At 38.3% G+C, this 20,873-nt stretch overlaps 1 protein-coding gene across 4 annotated transcripts in view; it reads left to right on the forward strand.

Annotated features, from left to right (window-relative positions):
• Positions 1 to 20,873, forward strand: part of Taok3 (TAO kinase 3) — a 179,769-nt gene that overhangs the window by 50,357 nt on the left and 108,539 nt on the right. The window contains exons 1-2 of one of the 4 annotated variants that reach the window (XM_048785726.1): positions 8,787 to 8,797; positions 19,629 to 19,638. The exons of the other annotated variants lie outside the window; for them this stretch is intronic. The gene's annotated coding sequence lies outside the window, so the exon portion shown is untranslated. Of the gene's footprint in view, positions 1 to 8,786; positions 8,798 to 19,628; positions 19,639 to 20,873 lie in introns of those variants that run through there. 4 annotated transcript variants of the gene reach the window in all.

The following is a 20,873-nucleotide window of genomic DNA, read 5'->3' on the forward strand; positions in this document are numbered from 1 at the left end:
TTCAGTGTTCTATATTTTTTATTATAGAAGTCTTTCACCTCCTTGATATTTTATTTTTTATTGTGAATTGGGATTATTTTTCTGATTTCTCTTTCAGTGGATTTATTATTGGTGTATTGATTTTTGTATGTTGGTTTTGTAATCTGCTGCTTTGTTGAATTTTTTTTTAATAGCTCTAGAATCTTCTGGTGGAACTTTTTGGATCTTGTAAGTGTAGAGTCATGTCACTGCATATTTCTATTAACTCTTGTATCTCTGCGCTGAGCTCCTGTTTTATATAGAAATTACTTCATTGGGCTTTTCAGATTTTAATTTATCAGCAATATGTTCTGACATAATGTACATCTGCTATATGAAAACAATATTCTTCTGAAAAGAGTCATCACCTGTCATTTTTTCCAATTTGTTTTCATTAATTTCTTTTTAGTTGTAGATGGGCACAGTATCTTTATTTTATTTTACTTTATCTTTATATGGTGCCAGGGATTGGACCCAATGCCTCACATGTGCTACACAAGTGCTCCACCACTGAGCCACAACCCCAGCCCCACAATTTATGTTTTGTTGGATTTTTTGCAGTGTCTTTAACATATACGATACCATTTTTTAATAATTATCAAACTCCAAATGAGATTAATTTTCGTTTGTCTTTGGGGATTCCTGTGGGGAAGGACCCAAGGCCATGTTTCAAAGAGTTTTCTTTATTTCCTTGTAAAGATCCTTATAGCAATTAATTTGTGAATTCTTTTAACCTGTATTTTCACTAAGACAATGTTTTTGCAGTTTTATTGCATTAATTTTCAAATAAAATGGACAATATAAACCTATTTTAGATTCTTTTTTATTAATTATAATGTAAAAGTTTCTGCATGAATATATATGAATATATGTAAGAAAAATAGATTATAGAGAATCTGTGGACATGTACACTATTTTTTTTTAAGATATAACCAACTAGCTATTATACTTAGGGACAAACTGGGGCAATGACCCAAAATGTCTTATACCTCGAACTAGTTGTCCCACTGCATTAAAACTCTAAATCTAGAATACATTAAGATTACCACCATTCTGTGGTTAGCACACTCTTGACTTCTTTCTTATACTTTAAATCCGTCCTCCATACTCTCCTCTGTAATAGGAGAAAATAGCTCTCAACATCCCTAAGCAGATGTGGTAAACCTGTTTATATGACTGGTTACAACATAATAAAGGGTTATTATAATCATTTTATAGATTATATTAAGTAAATATTTTAAATGGACAGATTACAGAAATCTATCAGAGCAAGACTTTGGATTATTTTTTGTTTGTTTGTTTCTCAGTGCTGGGAATTGTACTTAGAGCCTTGTTCATTCTAGTTGAGCATTCTTCTACTGAGCTATATCTCCAGCCCAGAATAATTTTTATATTATCTTTTTTTTTTTTTAACCATGAACTCCAAGAAAAATGAGATACCAATTTGGAACAGATTGAATATTTCTGTTTTAACTATTCAAGGATGTGCCCCAAGTTCAGTAATTTTGCTAAGACACAGATCAAAATAGAAGCCTCTGTGAAGCTTCCCAGCATATGAAGGACTTACCTTATGTGTGTGTTTGGAGATATACATATTTCACATTTCAGAAAGGTCTATACATAGCTCACCAAATGGCAAAAACCAATTAAAGCCACATTGTTAGAAAACAAAGATCCTAAGTGAGAGATGAGGTGGAGAGTATTTTCCTATGGGAGGAAGGAATAAAGAAAGGAAAAGAAGTCGTCCAGGAAAAGCTCCCAATCTGAGCTTCAGCTAGTAACCATGGGTCATCTGCCCCCCTGCACACACTCAGGAGAAAGAGCACAGTTCCCAGGCAGGAGAAGGGTGACTAAGGCATTGCTTTAATAAGTAAGATGAAAGTAAAGAGATGACAGCTTCAACATCTGAGAACTTAGGCCATGTCTAAGAACTTAGGACATAACATGTTTTTGTCCATATAAAATTTCCCCGGGGCTGTTGTCATTTTTAAACAATATAATCCAACAAAGGAGAGAGAAAGTTTCAGAACCTAAATTTGAGAGCTCTATTAAGACCATCCAATCACAAGCTCAAGGCCAGCCTGGTCTTTGTAAGACCCTGTTTCAGAATAAAAAGGACTGGGGATGTAGCTCAGTGGTAGAGCATACCTGGGTTAAATCCCCAGTACAGAAAAATAATAACACCAATGACAATTTAAACATTAAGAGCCAAATAAAAGGAAATGTATGATATATTTTTTTTGGAGTTCATTTTTTCCCAGAGTCATTTTTGGATTGCGTCCTCATCTTGTAAAAGTATGGGTACCCTGAAAAACTGGCCACTGGGAATCCGATGCCACTTATAAAACATCAGAGAAATAATAATTGATCTTCCTGTCTTACCAGGATGTTAATATAATTAAATGTGACTAAATATGTGAAAGCACTTTATACAAATATAAGTGTTTAATGTTGTTATTTTTAAGATGTGAAAGGAGGCCAAACTTGATCCCAGTAGCCTGTTTTAAGCAGCTGCTAGGAACATGTACTGGCAGCTATCATGTGGTGCCAAACCCCTTTTTACTACACCAGTGCAGATGCAAACAGGTCTGCAGTATGTAGCCTAGCATTTTTAGCATATGAGTAATAAGATGTCATCTTCTCCGGTAGAGTTCAGCATTTAGAAATCTCCTTTCCAAGGAAAAAACTTCATTAACAGTTCTTGGAGGAAACTATCACCTCTAGCCAGTGGTAGAACTCTACTCTCAAATGCTTAGAAATGTGTCTAACAGCAGGAGGAAAGAAAGAGTGGGTGACTACAGCTGCTCCACTGTACCCTGAAGAAAATACACACACATACCCACCCTCACCCTGCCCTTGCTACATGATACTGTATGTAGTCTTTTCTGTTTCCAGTAGAGTATTCTTCCATTCTGTTTAAAACAAAAAATGGCAGACCAAGGAGTTAGTCCAAGGAGAAGGTACGGGATGGGTTGTAGGTAGTAATAGCATCATCGCTCTGAGGTTAGGTCACCAAAACAATTGAATTCCTGTGGAAGCAAAAGGTTAGTGTTAGAGTACTAGTTGATTTCCAACCTTTGCTTTATGTTTTCACAAATGATTTCAAAAAAGACTAGGAGGACACCATAGTGGGGGGAAGGGGAAGGCTGGAAGGCTGATTCATAAAGTGGTGAAAAGCAGTGTTGAAAACTCACTACCTCTGGCCCAGTTAGTCAAAGAGATGTGTCAGCAATTCCTGAGGCAGAGGTACAGCCTGCAGAGTCTAGTTGCGAATATCATTATTATTCAACTTCAACATAATTACCAGTGTGTTTTGAACTATCTAGAGCTATGTTATCCGACAGAGTAGCTGTTAACCATACAGCTATTTACATTTTAACAAAATTAAAATCATAAATTCAGTTCCTCTGTCACCTAACCACTTTTCCAGTGCTTAATCGCCACTTATAAATGACTACCATAGTGGACAGTGCAAAGGGGAACTGTTTCCATCATCATGAAATATTTTGTTTGGAATTTATTTATTTATTTATTTATTTATTTATTTATTATGAACTTGGGATTCTTGTGAGAAAAAAAAATTTGCTCTAACCTCTTTTTTTTAACATTTATTTTTTAGTTGTAGTTGGACACAATACCTTTATTTTATTTTTTTTTTTTATGTGGCGCTGAGGATCAAAACCAGGGCCCTGCATGTGCTAAGTGAGAGCTCCAGCACTGAGCCATAACCTCAGCCCCCTCTTTTTTTTTTTAACACTTATTTTTCAGTTGTAGATGGACACAATACCTTTATTTTATTTTTATGTCATTCTGAGAATCGAACCCAGTGCCTCACACATGCTAGGTAAGCACGCTTCCTCTGAGCCACAACTCCAGCCCATGCTCCATCCTCTTAAAACCCTAAGAGGTCCTCGTGATTAAGAAAAGTCTGTCCCCATCTCTCTTCTCTCTCCAACAAGTTTATCAGGTTGTTCTTTCATTCTGAGAGCAAAAGTTTAATGTTCAATATACTCTATTTTAAAATAATAATTTAAAGTCCATAGTGCAATATATAAAATAATTTCCCTTTAAAAACCCAACCTACCACTCTGTCTTGATTATTTTAGGGATAAATAATATTTTCAAATGAACATTAGGGTCCACAAAAACTAAAATCCTAAAGCAGTGTGGATGATATTTATTTACATGGTCTTAATTGCAGATTACATTCTTTTTTACAAGACATTGCAACCATGTAAACTGACTGAAGAATATTAGAGATTTCCTTACTGTAAAACATAAGTTATGGCAATTTTTCTAAACAATACTCAGTTACTATACCAAAAAGTCCAGGAAGATGCAGTTAATTATTCAAGACCAAGTGGTAGAAGCCTCATTTTGGTTAGTATATTTTGTAGTCAGCCTAGTTCAAACAGCCTGTGTCTCTGTTCCCTGAGTCCTTTGAGGATTCTAATGCTTAGAATGAGAATAGCACCAAATGTGAAACTTCTGGAGAGCAAAAATTAAAGAGAAGTATGTGCCCTTTAGTTTTCTTTAGTGGAATTTCCCTCTCGGTGAATGAAATGTAATTCAGCCCATTGAATCCTTGAATGATTTTATTGCATTGGAACTCCTAAAAGAATTTTCTGAAAAACACTGCTTGCCATTTCAACAACTTAAACCTGTTGCCTGTTCAGTCCCTTCATAACAGACTCATGTAGATAGTGACTGACACAGTGCCAGGCTTTTCAGCACAGCATGCCACAGCAGAAGAGAAGGGCAGGACCAGTAGGGTTAAGAGAAGAGCCAGAGAAGAGCTTGCTGCCCTTTATTTATTAGCCAGCATTGAAAACTGCAGAAAATACAAGGAAATAATTAAGAATTTATATGTGGAGCCCACCTTCAAGAAACTTAAAAGTCTAATCAAGAGAAACTAATTCCTCTGACTTAAGAGGAAACTTGCAAAGTAATATTAACATGAGAAAAATGGTACACAGTTAAAAGTCAATGCAAAAGAAACTTTTTACATTGTTTTGTTGCAACAGAGTTGATTGTTCTTTTAGTCTTCTAGCCACACAAATGCTACCTGCTCAACACTGTTGCAGGCAGTGGAAATGCAACAGTGTTGAGCACCTGCAACAGTGGTGAGCAGGTAGCATTTGTAACCAGAGCAGACTGACAAACCTGCCCTTAGAGAGCTTACCTTGTAGACGGGGAGAGAGAAGAGAAGAGAATATTCCAGGGTGATGAATGGGAAGGAGTGAAAACACAGAGGAAGATAGGGAATGGATTGCAATTTTAAGAAGAGTGGTTAGGGTTTGTAATAGGTCTTTTATTTAAATTGTATTATCAGCCAATGTAAGGAAACAAGAGAAAAAGGGATTCGTTTATTCCTTGGCTGAAGTGGAGCCAGCCAAGCCCTCCTCTGTAGTGCAGGAGAAAGTGAAAAGCATTTAGTGGAGGAGGGCGAATGGCGCAGGTGGTAAAGGAAGGAGCAGTTTTCCTGTTTCCTGGTCCTGGATGCTTCCTTTGCTCAGGAGTAAATTTGGTTTTGGGGAGGGTCACTTGGCCTCTGAGATAAAATGGGGTGGCCGAGTTAGAGATGCTATTCCTTATTATGGAACACGGTTCCATTCATCTTCCCCTGAGAGCTCAGCACACACTGTGCTCTTATTAAGGGCCCTAGTACATTATGAACTTGGGATGCTGGAATTTTCAATTGTGAGAAAAAATGTTGCTCTATCCTCTTAAAATCCTGTGAGGTCCTTGTGATTAAGGAAAGTCTGTCCCCATCTCTCTCCTGTCTCCAACAAGTTTATCAGGTTGTTCTTTCATTCATTCATTTATCCCCCACATTCATAGAGTGATCAATATATAGAGATGTTTTCTTTAAAGCATATATATTTCTTTAATTACTGGGAGTTTTTGTTTGTTTCTGTTTTTGTTTTTTAATGACTATTATCTATTCTTGTCTCGTCTTTTCCTCTGACCCTTCCTTCTTTCCTTCCGGCAGGCCCAGATCTCCTCTTAGTTGCATAAGCCTGTCTTTGATCCTGCTACTTGCTTGCTTGGCTCTAGAGTGAGCGCCTGTGAGACTCTTTCCTCCACCTTTGTTTCCTTCCATTTTTATTCCCCCATCCCAACCCCTATTCTGATTAAGTGAAACAGTTTTCTCTAAGATCACTAGAAATTTCCATTTTGCCACCTGCCTGTGGTCTTTTCTAAATCTTTATTTTAACTTGCCCACTGAGCTTCTTGGAAAATCTCCCACCTTGCCTCATATTCCTTAAATGAGATAAATGAAAGTGTGTCCTAATGCCTGCCACACTGAGGCACTCAGCAAATACTGGTTGGATGTGAATGAACTCCAACCATGTGACTGACCTCATCTTGGCTCTGTTCCAGCCCAGTGCCCTGCCCTATGTACATACCCAGTGTACTTTGACTTGCTTTATGAATAAATAAAGGAATAAATTAATCACTTTTTCTCTGTTTGCTTACACAGTTTTCCCTCCCCTTTCTTATCTCAAGTATATTCTTAAGAACTGTGGGTCCCCAGTAAGGCCAGTAAATAAATAAATAAAACTATTGTATTAAAGGCTCTCTATCGATTATATCACACTTCTCTCAGCAACTTGATGAGAGAAGTGTGATATAATTGTTATTCTTTACATTGTTTGTCTTAGAACTCTTAAATGACTTATGGGGTCACACAACTAACTGGTATATTGTGGAGCCACCAGGTTTACTGAAATTATTCTAGAGCATCTCCTTATCAGCTCTCTGCCCTTAAAGAATCCATTCATTCTCCTAATGTCAGTTGTCAGTTTTATGTTAGTGACACTGAAATTTATGGCTTTAACAATTGACATTCTAAAGCTGGTACAGTGCTGTTCACCTGTACTCTCAGCTATTCAGGAGGCTGAGGTAGAAGAGCTTCTTAAGTCCAGAGGTTCAGGGCCAGCCTGGGCAGCATAGTGACACCCTGACTCTTAAAAAAATTTTTTTTCAATTAACATTCTATCCTGTTCTTTAGCTGCTGCTCTGGGTTATCTAGCCACCATGTTGAACTTGTTTAGAACAGCCATCATCAATATTACCTCAAATGGTGCTCCCTTTTCCTGATAGTGAGAATCTCACTATCGTAATGACTCAGACTCAAAACCATCTTTAATTTCTTTTCTCTTTTCTATTTCCTTATACGTCAACTGATAAAGTATAATTCCAAGGGGTATACAAATACATGACTAATCCTTCCATTCATCTGCCATAGGTAGACAGGTAGAAGAGTCGATCTGAGAAGTGTCCCGGTTACTTCCCTTTAATTAATAACTTATTTTCTCCTGTCACTTTAGAAATATACTGTGACAAGACTAATGAGAACTGTTGAAACTTTTATAGTTTCTGTGAAACTACTTCTTCACAGTTGTACATGTTGGATAAATGACACATGTTGCCAACTCACCAATTCTTCCTACAGTTAGGGCTGATTTTGTTTTTGCCAAATTACATAACCAGAAATCTCCAGAAGACACGTCCTCAGGTTCTGTTGGTCAGAACTGGGTCACATACCTATCCCTAGACCAATCACTGGCCATTGGCATTAAAAGATTGCATACCTAGCTTGCACCTGTTGAGCCTCACCCTCTATAGAAGGGCAGAAGGCTGTCCAGTCGGCAGAATAAAGGGGGGATTGGCTGCCAGGAAGAGAAACAACAGGCAGAGTCTGCCAGAACGTTCTTTCTTCATTTTGGATTTGTCCAATTCAGAACATTCACATCTTAGCCAACAATCCTTCTGAAAATAAATATTGTGATTATTTGCTTCAAGAGTGGATTGGGTATGTGCCATCATGGGGCACAGTGGTGCACACCTATAATCCCAGTGGCTGGGGAGGCTTAGACAGGAGGATCATGAGTTCAAAGCCAGCCTCAGCAATGGGGAGGTGCTAAGCAACTCAGTGAGACCCTGTCTCTAATAAAATATAAGATAGGGCTGGGAATGTGGCTCAGTGGTCGAGTGCCCCTGAGTTCAATCCTTAGTACCAAAAAAAAAAGGATTATAACTCCTGTGAACCCAGTGACTCAGGAGGCTGAGGCAGGAGATTCACAAGTTTAAGGCCAGTCTCAGCAACTTAGTGAAACCCTGTCTCAAAATAGAATCAATAGGGTTGGGGGTGTGGCTCAGTGGTAGAGCATCCCTAGGTTCAGTCCCCAGTACTACAAAAAGAAAAAAAAAAAAAAAAACTTCATTATAATGCATAGAACATATAGAATATTTGTCGTAAGGAAATAATTTAAGGAGTTAGAAAGGTATCCTCCCTGTTGTTCTTTAACCCAACATTTATGGTAGTATCAATAGATACAGGAACTTGCACTTAATTTGGCAATAATAGCTAAGAGCTTAAAAGAATTAAAAAAAAAAAAGATTGATTTGTGATTTGATACAGCCAGCCTTCTGCTTGAACTATCTCACATAATCCCTACAACAATCTATAAGGGATGTATGTTTATATTTTCCCTTTTGTAACCACTAGAAAACCAAAGCTAGGAGAGGTTAAGTTACTTCTCCAATTCAAAACATGAGTAATCTCGCATCTGAGTCAATGTTCTAAACTGGCGCTAGGCTGCCTTCAGCCTTGGACAAGAATGAGCCAGCGCCAAATCCTTCCAGGATGCACTGTCACTTATCCCGACACCTGGGGCTCTTGACCTAGTTTTCCCTCTTGCCAATGGTTTTGCACTGCCTGCCACCACCTCCAACAGTGTGGCACTGTGATCAGTGAGGGAGGGTGGTGCAGGTCACCCTGACTTCCTGTCCCTATCTGGGCAGAAAACCATGTTTGTCCCCCCACTTAGGAGTGAATCGGGACAGAAAATGACAGGAGACACCTACTAGAAAAATATCCCAAAGCCCACAGATATTCTAGATGAGGTATTTTGAATGTGAATTTTGGTCATAGTGGTGTAATTCTGTGAGAGTTAGAAGGAAATATTCCGAGAGGAATAAAACATGATCATAAAAAAATGACCATCTCCCGCCTTTCTTAGTCTTGTTGCACTCCTTCTCATCTTGAGTTTAACTTTGAATATTCTGATGTCTACTTCTGGCTTTAATAACTGCAAGTTTAAATTTTTAAAAAAGAATAAATGTCGTGATAAAGCCCCATTCCCGAATTCTTCTGCCTTGGGGCAGGACTCTGGCTCTAAAGGACAGGGTTGCTTATGGTGATAAAGGTCCTTAAAATTTCAACAAACACTTAAGAAAAACTACTACTATTATTACTACTACTACTACTACTACTACTACAGTGCTGGGGAGAGAACCCAGGGCTGAGCAATTGCCCTGTACCTCTGAGCTATGTCCCTAGACCACAAACATTTATTGTTAAATTCCCTCTGTACCAGGCACTCTATGTGCTAGAGTTTTTCATTTTTTGTTTTGGTTTTTTAGCTTCCAGGAACTATTTTTGCTTTGATATTTCCCACTCATGAAGCTTTAATGGAGCCTTCCTTGATGGTGACATTTGCAGCTGCTGTTGGCATTATACTATCAAACATTTATCAAGCAACAAGAAAACCCAGGCAGGTGTATATGAAGAGGGAAAAAAAATGTAGAACTAAACCATTAATACTCAAAGAAGAACTGCATTTGGTTATTTCTGGCTGTAGGAGAAAGGTAATAAAATACCCAGCGGCTCAGGAGGCAGAGGCAGGAGGATCACCAGTTCAAAGCCAGCCTCAGCAATTTAGCAAGGCCCTGAGCAACTCGGCAAGACCCTGTCTCTAAATAAAGTACAAGAAAAGGGCTGGGGATGTGGCTTAATGGTTAAGCGCCCCTCGGTTCAGTCCCTGGTGCCAAAAATAAATATAATAAAATAAAAACTTTCTTTGAAAAGTTCAAAGAAAGGAGAGAGGTGAGCAGAGAACAAGGAAATAAATTAGGCTACTGACGCATTCAAGTGTTGAGCAGAAAAGATAATAGAATTCAGGAATAAACGGGTTCTTTGCAAAGTAGCCCCTACTAAAGCTTTCCTTTTCCTGTGTGTTCATGTGTAGTATAGAGAAATTATTTAGAAAACTTGCTCTGTGTTCATTTTTGTTTAGCGGAGCTTCTAGGTTTGTAAACTTCCTTCACTCTGCTAACCCTTGTCTCTTTGGGGCTCAGATCCCAGCTGTCTCACACAAACAGCATCTCTCAGTATTATCTCTTTTATTGCTTGATATTCAGCTCACATTTACTTTCTCAGACGTTTGGAAGTTACCAGACAGATGCAGATTCAGGGCCGTGCCTGCCAAAGTGCTGAGCAGAAAAGAGACTTTCTTTTACACCTTCCATCTTTTGAGCCTTTGGACCAGCCCTTGGAGTCTTTGCTAAATAGTAAAATGGGAGATGGTGGTTGTTCAGATGACCATGGTGCATTTGCATTACTGAGTTTGTTGTCTCTAGTTCTAAAAAGATTTTTTATAGTTTCCTTATCGTCAAAGGAGCCGCCTTGATTTCCTTTGAGAATGGTTCCCAGCTGACATTATAGACCTAGCACAAAAGCAATTCATACCCTCGTGAAATGGCTCTAGCCCAGCAGCTAGCCCAGCAGCGCAGCAATCCTGCTTCATTTGTACATACTAGGCTTTAATTACAGGTTAAGGAGATGGATGGAAAAGAGAGCCCAAAATACCCACTGCCCCCAAATTGAGCTCCATCAGAGAAGCTGAGCACTCTCAACAGAGACCTGCAGGAGCTTCATGTCATAACTGGGAGTCTTCCCCGCTAGTTGTTAGAGACAAAGATAAACATTTAAGGTTTTGTTTTTTTTAATAACCCCCAGTAATTTAAACATGGCACAAATAGAACTGTTAGTAATTCACAAAATTGTGAGAATGCCGAAGTACCTTGGACCTATTGAAAAGCATCTCAAGACATATTTTGGGCCCTTTTTGATTTACTATTGTGGACTATTATTTATTGATTTTTAAAAGATGAGCACTGTATTCCAAATTCAAAATAGCTGAAAAAGGCAAATGCTTGCATAAGTCTGTTATGTGTTTGTATTAAATTGAGAGAAATCAGTGTAGAGGGAGGAAAGACAGCGCTGAAACAGATGAATATTCTTCAAAGATTTTGGAAGATTTTAATTTTTTTATATTAAAGGGGTCCTTTTTAAATTTTAACTTTTGGGTATAATCAGCCTTTCATTTAATCTCATCTTTTAAACTACAATCATGTGTGGCTTAACATTGGAGATAAAGTCTGAGAAATGCATCTCTAGGCAATTTTTGTCCTTGTGCTCACACAGACCTACATGGTTGCGCTCACTACGTACCTCTGCTGCCTAGTGCAGCCTATTGCTATGGGCAGTGGTAAGTATACATGTATCTGAATGTACCTAAACAGATTTGTTTACACTATCATCACCATGATCACGAGAGTGATGTATGGGGGACATATCACTAGGCCATACAAACTTTTCAGCTCCATTAGAATCCTATGGTACCACCGCTATGTGTACGGTCCACCATTGTCTATTGAGGTATATGAGAATTGAACCCAGGGCTTCACGCATACTAAGCATGTGCTCTGCCATTGAGCTGCGTCCCCAGCCCCACATGCAGGCCTTACCACTTCCATTCCTTAGTTCCAAGCACCTTCATAGCTCTCAGCCTTCTCACTGGACTCCCTGCTTCAGTTTACTCTGAACATGGCAGAGGGATCCTTTAACATGGAAGTTAGATTACAGTTCCCTTAAGACCCTGTAGTTGCTCCCTATTTCAGAGTAAGAACTGGAATCTTGTAACAAGATTCTATGAGGCCCTGTATGGCCTGCTCCTTCCCGTTTCCACTCTGGCCTTCCCTGCCCCAGGAGGGCATTTGCACTAGCTGGTCCTCTGCCTAAAAAACATCCCCCAGATTTTAGCACCCTCTTGAATTTGAGAAAGATCAATTTCACCTTTTTGAGCTCTATCCTGCTTACCCTGTTTAAAACTGCAGCTTTTTTTTTCTTTTTTTCCAAAACACTCATCATTATTTTATAATACTGATTTACCTTAACATGCTTATTGTTAATTATTCATTTTCCTCCAATAGGATTTGAGCTCCACAAGAATAAGGAGCTTTGTTTTGTTTCTCCAGGTACTTAGAACTGCATATAGTAGGCACTAAGTAAACATTTGTTCAATGAACTATAGATAGGTTGAAACTGCAATTCAAGTTACCCATCTAAATCTTTATTTTTAAAAATTGTGTCATGCTGCTATAAGAGCAGGAGAGAAGAATCACTTCTGTGTGAAGGAAAAGTTGAACAAACCTGTTCTCCAGTGGAGGAAACGATTGTGTTCACAGTAAACTATTAATATAATATCAGATGAGATTTATGAAGACAAAGTTCCATGGTAACTAAATTCTGCCAGAGGTAGACTTTAACTGGGTCTATAAGGAGCAATTGGATTTTAACGTCTAAAAAGTGAAAGACAAGCAGAGCCCAGAGACTATGTAAGTAACTAGTACACTCAAGGAATAACTAGGAAACTGGTAAACTAGAATTGAAGCCATGTTAGCAGCCTTGACTATGTTGGTATGGAGTTTGGGTGTCTCCGTCAAAGATTTTTGAACGTGGGGTGATGCTTTAGCGCCCTCTGCATTAGGAAGATGACCTTTGGGGCGTGGATGAGAGTGGTGGGAAGCCAGAAGATTCGGGATACCAGTCTTACTCTAGGTGTCAAAGTCAGTTGTTATGGGACTGTTTACTTTTTAAAGGCGATTGAATATTGATTTTCTGTGTTGGCTGGAATAACATGGGCTCATAGGCAGTGCCTGCGAGAGACACCTGCTGAGTTTGTGTATGGCGACTCGCAACAGAGTGAAGGGCGCTGGCATGTGTCCTACCTGCACATACCAGAGCCAGCCATGTCTGCCAGTGGCAAAGCAGAATTAAAAGGGATTAAGAATGCTGAATTGTCTCACCATTAGAAACCAGGCGAGAGTTTCAAGTTTTAAATGCTAGCATTCGAGTATGTAAAGCCTCTCCCAAGGTCCCTGTACAGGATCATTTCTGATTTTGGAACTCTCAGGCTTCCCTTGTCCTGAATTTGCACACCACTTTTCACAGAACAGAAATTCTCAATGATGACATTGACTTTCTTCTTCTCCTTCTCCAGATCTGGGTCTCTCTCTGTTTCCCAGGCTGTTCTTAAACTCCTGGCCCAAGCAGTCCTCCTGCCTTAGCTTCTTGAGTAGCAAGAACCACAGGTGTGTCCCACTTTGTGTGTGTGTGTGTTTTAAGCACAGAGTGAACGTTTTAGATGAGGAGGCTGAACCTTCTGGGTTAGCCTTGGGAAAAACAAATCAAAATGATGAAGCACTTGGTATTCGGGCTTCTTGTAGGCTTGATGGACTCCTGTATAATTTAACAACTCATTAATTTCTGAAGTCTTTCAAATAATAATTTAACTAAAAACTCTCCCATAGTGGTTAAAAGACTGGGCTTGAGGTTCAGCAGCCTAAATTTGAATCCCAGCTTTGCCCCCCACTAGTCTGTGAAGTCAGCCCTTGGATTTTTATCTGTGAAATGAGATCCATGATAGTTCTTTCACTGTTATCTAAGGCTTGAATGAAGTAATGTGTGGTGCTTTGCACAGAGAGAGGAGTGAGTAAATAAATGTTAGTTTAATGGATTGCATTAAACTAGACCCGTATGGGATGAACTCGCCGTTCTGTGCTCAGTGCCTGTAGTAGTCTAAGACAAGTGCTTGCAGATGTTCTCTTTCCTGTTGGTTCCAAGATTGGTTCATTTACCAAAAGCAACAATGAATGAATGTTCAAGATATCCTAATATAAGGCTGAATGAAGTCCTACAAATCAATATAAGTGATATTTTAGTCTTGCTGACTAAAAGCAGACCTAAGTAATGGACTCTAAAATACTTAATGCAAAGACACCGTGTATTATGACTTTCATGTGGGAAAAATATATAACAGGATTACATTTTTGTTTAATATGTAGTGTACATTTTATTTTACTTGTATAAAACTAATACATCTAGATTCTGACTCCAAGGGGGTTTACAGATGATTCAATAAGTTCCAGCTTTTTGTTTTGTTTTGTTTTGTGATACTGGCTGGGCAGTGCTTTACCCCTGAGCCACACCCTCAGCCCTCAAGTGCTAGTTCTTTAGGAGACCCATAAAAACAGATTGGTCCTTTAAAAAAAGTAAGTTAAGAGTCCCAATACAGTTGAAATGATTGACATTTGGGTATCATGTAGCTTAGTATAATAGTACATTTCCAAAGTAAAGATCAAGTTCATTTTAAGTAAAGCAACCTGTGAAATTAGTATTAAAAAAAAAAAAGGAAGAAACAATGGATACGTGCTTCACAGAAATATTTATCATTATGTTCCTTAAAATAGTAAATACCCCAGTACATTTGATATATAGATTAATGTGCTTCAGCAGTATATTTTGGCTATGTATCAGGTAATCTGTTAGGCTATGGCCATATGAATATGACTCCTGCCCCTTAGTAGCCTATAGTCTAATGGGGAGGTATTTCTCTAAGACAACCTAAATTGTTTCTGGTAAATACTGTACATTAAAAATATTTACAGTACACTTCTGCAGGAATGTAAAGGAACATCTATCTTAGCTTAGGGGACAGCCAGGAAAGTTTCCCATAGGGCATACATTCTTGGAAGATTCCTGAACATTTGGATAGCTAGGAAGAAGAGCTTTCTTCCCTTCTTGTCAGCAGGGGCTTCTCTATATGGCAGGGCAGTAATAGAGGTAGCTGAGGCATCTGGTTTGAAGCCCAGAGTTACTAAGGACAGGATGTGCCACAGAGAATCTCATATGCCAAGTCCAAGGAGCTTGGGTTTTCTGTCCTATACAGATGGGGATTAACTAGCTTTAAGCAAGGGAGTGGTGTGATCAGGTTTTACTCTCAGGTCGATGTTGGCAGAGGTTTAGAGGATGGATTCCATTCATAAACAGCTTTACAGAGTATTTATAATCAGATGGCATATGGAGGGCTCCTAGGGTTCACTCTTTCTAAATTCCAAGAAACTAACTCAAAGATAAAGAAACTACATACCCAAAGAGGAAAATAGTTGTAATCACTTTTATCTTGAGGAGCTTAACACATCTTAGGTTTATATTCTAAGGCAGAATTCTTTAAATGTCAAATAAATTTAAAGAGTCTTTGGAAAGCTGGGGATGTGGCCCAGCAGTAGAGCATGTTCTTGACATGTGCATGGCCCTGGGTTACATCCCCATCATCAAAAAGTAAATAAAATCATCTTTGGAAACAGACTTTAGGTCAAGGTTGTACACTTAACCAAGCACATGTTCTCTAATAGCCTTTATTTGGGAGGGTTGGTTTTGTTTTGTTTTATTTTTTCATTTATTGGGCAGAGACTCAGTACAGTTATAAACTTCCCCTTGATTTTCTTGATATTCTTTAATACCATTTTTACCACTCTTTGAATTATCAAGATATATTTTGAAAAGGAAAAGGATTATCAAATATCAGTTTTTCTGACCCTAAAGAATACATTTTGACTACTAAATTAGTAATCCTTTGAATATTGTCCAAATAGTTCTTCAGCATGCTGTCTTAGTCTTCTCTGGTTGCTGTAACAAAAGACCTTAGAGTGGGTGGCTTACAATAGAAATTTGTTTTCTCACACTTGGGGTGGCCAGAAGTCCAAGAAAGGTGCCTGCAGATGTGTTTCTGGCAAGGGCTCTCTTCCTGGCTTGCAGATAGTTGCCCTCTTGCCACCTGGTCACATGGCCTTTCTCTGGTATGCTTGCTCTTCCCCTTCTCTGGGCACCAATCCTGTGGGATTAGGGCCCCACCCTTGTGACCTCACTTAATCTTAATTGCCTTCGAAGTACTGAAGTACTGTATCTCCAAATGCGTCAGATGGAGCATGAGTGTTTCAACATATGAACTGGGAGGTGCGGTGGTAAGAAGACATAATTTAGTCCAGAACAGAGGCCAGATAGACACTTTTCAAAGAAGTTAATATAATCTTAAGTATATATAGTTTAATTTTGAAATCTTTGAGTTTTTAAAGCTGGTTATGCTTAAGGAAAACTTTTCAAGGCAACAAAGAAAAACAGTCCCAAACAAACAAACAAATAAAAAACAACTTGCTAATAGCTGTGACATTTTAGCAAAATTGCATGCTAGATAATCCTTCATTAGCTGTAGGAAGGTTTATTTTCAAAGCTTTTATTTCTGCATGTTCTATTATCTTTAATGGCTGGCATTGTAATTGTGTAGCAGGGAGTGAATAGTTATAAATACAGAGCTCTTACAGTGCCCTCCTGTACTTGGTGATCAGTGTAGCAGCAAAACTTGCAGAAGCTAAAGGTGGTTGTGTCTTAGCCTCTTCTTTTATTTGGCTTTAGAACAATTAAAGTAAAGATTGCTGGGAATTTTAGTTGTAAATTGAATTCAGACCATTTGTGTGTGTCAATCTGAATGAAAGATTTTTAAGCTGAGCAACATGCCAAAATCACACTTTGAGTTGAAGCAAAACTTAGAAATTGTATGAACCAGCCAGGCACAGTGGTGCATGCACGTATTCCCTGGGTAACTCAGTGAGACCCTGTCTCAAAATTAAAAAAAAAAAAAAAAATTTAAAGGACTGGGGTGTAGCTCAGTGGTAGAGCACTTGTCTCCTATGTGTGAGCTTCTTGGTTCAATCCCTACTACTGCTTTAAAAAAATTAATTTAAAAAAGAAAGGAAGTTAAAGAAGAAAAGAAGAAAGGAAAGAAAGAGTATCTCAACCAGCCCAACACCAGGAAACTGGGGCTTAGAAAAAAAAAATTTAACTTGATCAAGACCACAGAGCCAGACTTCCATCTTCCCATTCAGAATTCTTTTCACTATACCATGTTTCCACCCAGCTGTCAAGGAATTCACCTAGGCTACCACGGCACAGTTACCAACTCATTATGCTTAAACTACTTGGGAACAACTTAAACTCCTTGAGCCCCTCTTAGATCCATTTCAAATCTAAAATTCTGATTATAAAGGGAATGTAACACCCTGGCGCAGAGGCACACACCTGTAATCCCAGCAACTCGGCAGGCTGAGGCAAGAGGATCTTGAGTTCAAAGGCAGTCTCAGCAACAGCGAGGCACTAAGCAACTCAGTGAGACCTTGTTTCTAAATAAACTACAAGATAGGGCTGGGGATGTGGCACAGTGGTTGAGTGCCCCTGAATTCAATCTGTGGTACCAAAAAAATAAAATAAAGGGAATGTAACAACATATATGAAACATGGATCAATTTATCAACTAAAAGATCAGTTTGTTCATTCTATTACTTTTCCATTTCCTTTTTAAAAAATATATTTCCAAAGATAGACAGTGGCTGCCTCTATTTTCCCCTTTATAACGACATGAAGCAAATGTCAGAGTGATCTTTAAAAAATATAAGAACCTAAATTTTATTCCTGTTAGTATTCTTTTGATTACTCACCTCAATTTGTTGGACTTGAGGCAGTCATTTTACTCTTTTGATTATTTATTGAGTGGGGTAAATGCCTAATTATAGAAATTCAATATTATATGTTTAGCATTAGTCTAGCATTCACTAAGGATCCAACTTTGGGGTGTTCCCGAAGGGGTTGTCCTTAGCTGTGTGACTCCTCTGCAGTCTTCCCTGGAATCACCACAGCTCCTTGACCTTCTTATCAGCCTGCACAAGCGATTTGCAGACCTGACCTGGCTCCAAAATCCGAGTCTCCCCAATCTCTGCTTCTTTCTACCTGCTGTGTGTCTCCTCCACCTGAACGCCCATCTAGCACTTAAAATCAATTTGGCTAGAAAACACTCTTCATCTTTTCCCCCATTAAACCTGTTGCAACCAGAGATTCTCTATTTTTGTTCAGAGAACAAACGTCCTGTCCTTCCTGTCATTTGCTGTGAAGCCTCAGAGCTAATTCTGTCTTTTCTGAGCTGCACAGCCAATCAACTGCTCATTTCATCACACTACTATTATGTTTCTTGCATCCAGATTCATGGACTCACGGCGAGATATCTACCTCTGCTTTCGATTTTATTGCCAATATTCTAGAATAAACTTTCTTGTTTGAGATCCCTCCCTTGACCCCCGCCCCTCCCCACTTCAGTCTCCTATTCTAACTCAGTCCTTAACAAACATCTTTTTTCCCCCAGTGCTGGTCATTGAACCCAGGGGCACTTTTCCAATGAGCTACATCTCTAACACCTTTCATTTTTTTATTTAGAGATTTCACTAAATTGCTCAGGCTAGCCTCACATTTGCAATCCTCCTGCTTCAGCTTCCAGACTTGCTGAGATTAAAGGCTTGGGCTACCACACCCAGATTAGCCATCACCATTTCTTGGCTGGACTTTTACAGTAGCTTCTTTCAGGTCTCCTTGGGGCTTTTTGTTTGTTTGTTTTTATTTGGTTTTAACTTTTTTAACTGGTCCATACAAACAAAAATTATATATATATGGAGTATCCTGAAGATATAAACCTCTCTACAAACATTTATCATTTATTTTTTTTTTAAGAGAGAGAGAGAGAATTTCAATATTTATTTTTCAGTTTTTGGCGGACACAACATCTTTGTTTGTATGTGGTGCTGAGGATTGAACCCGGGCCGCACGCATGCCAGGCGAGCGCGCTACCGCTTGAGCCACATCCTCAGCCCCCATTTATCATTTCTTTACAGTGAAAATGCTTAAAATCATTCTTCTCACTTTTTGAAATATACAGTATGTTTTCATTATCCATAGTCACATTCTATGCAATCACACGCTAGAACTTCTTGTTCCCATCTCACTGTACTTAGTGTCCATTGATGATCCTCTCCCCTACTCTCCCCAGCCTCTTTACTCTAAACTTCTTTGAGATCAACTTTTATAGATTGTAGATATGAGTGAGATCATCTGGTGCTTGTCTTTCTGTGCTTAGCTTACTTCACTTAATATAATGATCTTCAGTCCCATCTGTGTTGCTACAAATGACAGGATTTTATCCTTTTTATAGATGAATAGTATTTCGTTACATATATGTACCACATTCTCCTTATTTATCAATTGATATGCACTTAGGTTGCTTCCATTTCTTGGCCATTGTGAATAGTGCTTCAAGAAACATGGGCGGGCTAATGTCTCTTCAACATACTGGTTTCACTTCCTGTGGATACATACTCAGTAGTGGGATTGTTGGATCATATGGCAGTTCTATTGTAAATTTTTTGAGGAACCGCCATATTGTTTTCCATAACGACTGTACTAATTTGAATCTCACCAACAAGAGTTCCCTTTTCATCCTCTTGTTACTTTTTATGTTTCTTAGAATATCATTCTTGGGCTGGGTTGTGGCTCAGTGGGAAAGTGCTTGCCTAGCATGTGTGAGGTAGTGGGTTCGAATTTCAGCATCACATATAAATAAATAAAATAAAGGTCCACCAACAACTAAAAAATAATAATAAGTCATTTAAAAAAAGAATACTGGAGGCTGAGTTTGGCCAGCCTCAGCAAGTTAGGGAGGCCCTAAGCAACTTAGTGAGATCCTGTCTCAAAAAAAGGACTGGGAATATGGCTCAGTGGTAAAGCACCCCTGTGTTCAATCCTCAGTACCTTAGTAAATAAGAAGGTATAAGGTAGCATCTTTCTGAGATTAAAGAAAAATCACATTAAGGCATAAAAATTCTTCAAAATTACAAAAGTATAATTTATATAGAATTAAGTTGTTACAATTGAACTATTACTTGATATATAATCACCCATACTTACAAAACAGATGTGACAGGCACAGTAGTCTCTTATAATTTTTAGAAAATAAATTTTTGAGCCAGACATGGGGATGCATACCTGTAATCACAACAACTTGAAAGGCTGAGGCAGGAGGATTGCAAATTCAAGAAGAGCCTCAGCAACTTAGCAAGACCCTAAGTAACAAAAAAAAAAAAAAAAAACCATTCATGCTGCAGTGAGTTGATATCTCATTATGGTTTTGATCTGCCTTTCCCTGATGAATAGTGATGTTAATTTTTTTCATGTACTGGTTTGTCATTTATATGTCTTCTTTTGAGAAGTGTCTATTTAGGTTTATTGCCCATTTTTTAATAGAGTTATTTTAGTTTTTGCTATGGAGGTTTTTTTGTTTGTTTTTTAGTTCCTCCTGTATCCTGGATGTTGACCACTTTGTCAGCTGTAGAGTTCACAAATATTCTCTCCCTTCTGAAGGTTGTTTCTTTACTCTGTAGATTGTTTCCATTGCTGTCGCAGAAGCTTTTTACTTTGATCTAATCTGATTTGTCTCTCTTTGCTTCTGTTTCATGTGCCTTCGGGATCTTGCCCCCAAGTTTCTTGCCCCTTCTCTGTACTGAAGCGAACCCCTGTGTTTTCTTCTAGTATTTTCATGGTTTCAGGTCTTACATTTAAGTCTCTTAATTCATTTTGAGTTAATTTTTGTAACTGTGAGAGATCAAGGTCCAATTTCATTCTTCTGCATATGAATATAGATTTTTCTTTCTTTTTAGATTTCTCTCTTTTTTTTTTTTTTTTGACCTTTCTCCTATACAATCTATTTTCCACAGAGCAGTCCAGATGACTTTTAAATATAGGTCACTTCCTTACCAAATGGCCTCAGTGGCTTCTCATCTCACTTACTTAAAAAAAAAAAAAAAAAAAAAAACCCAAAGTTTTTTTTATATATTGACAAATTATAAGGTATACAAGTGATATTTTATAAGGGTACACTTTGGAATGATTAAATTAAGAAAATTAACATAAATCTCACATTTTATTTATTCTTCCTGTCAAGCTGAAACTATCTTTATTTTTGTTGTTGTTTTGTTTTTTTGTTTTTATATCAGGGATTGAATTCAGTGGC

The sequence above is a fragment of the Marmota marmota genome, unplaced genomic scaffold, assembly GCF_001458135.2.
Source record: "Marmota marmota marmota unplaced genomic scaffold, marMar, whole genome shotgun sequence".
Classification (NCBI taxonomy): Eukaryota; Metazoa; Chordata; class Mammalia; order Rodentia; family Sciuridae; genus Marmota; species Marmota marmota.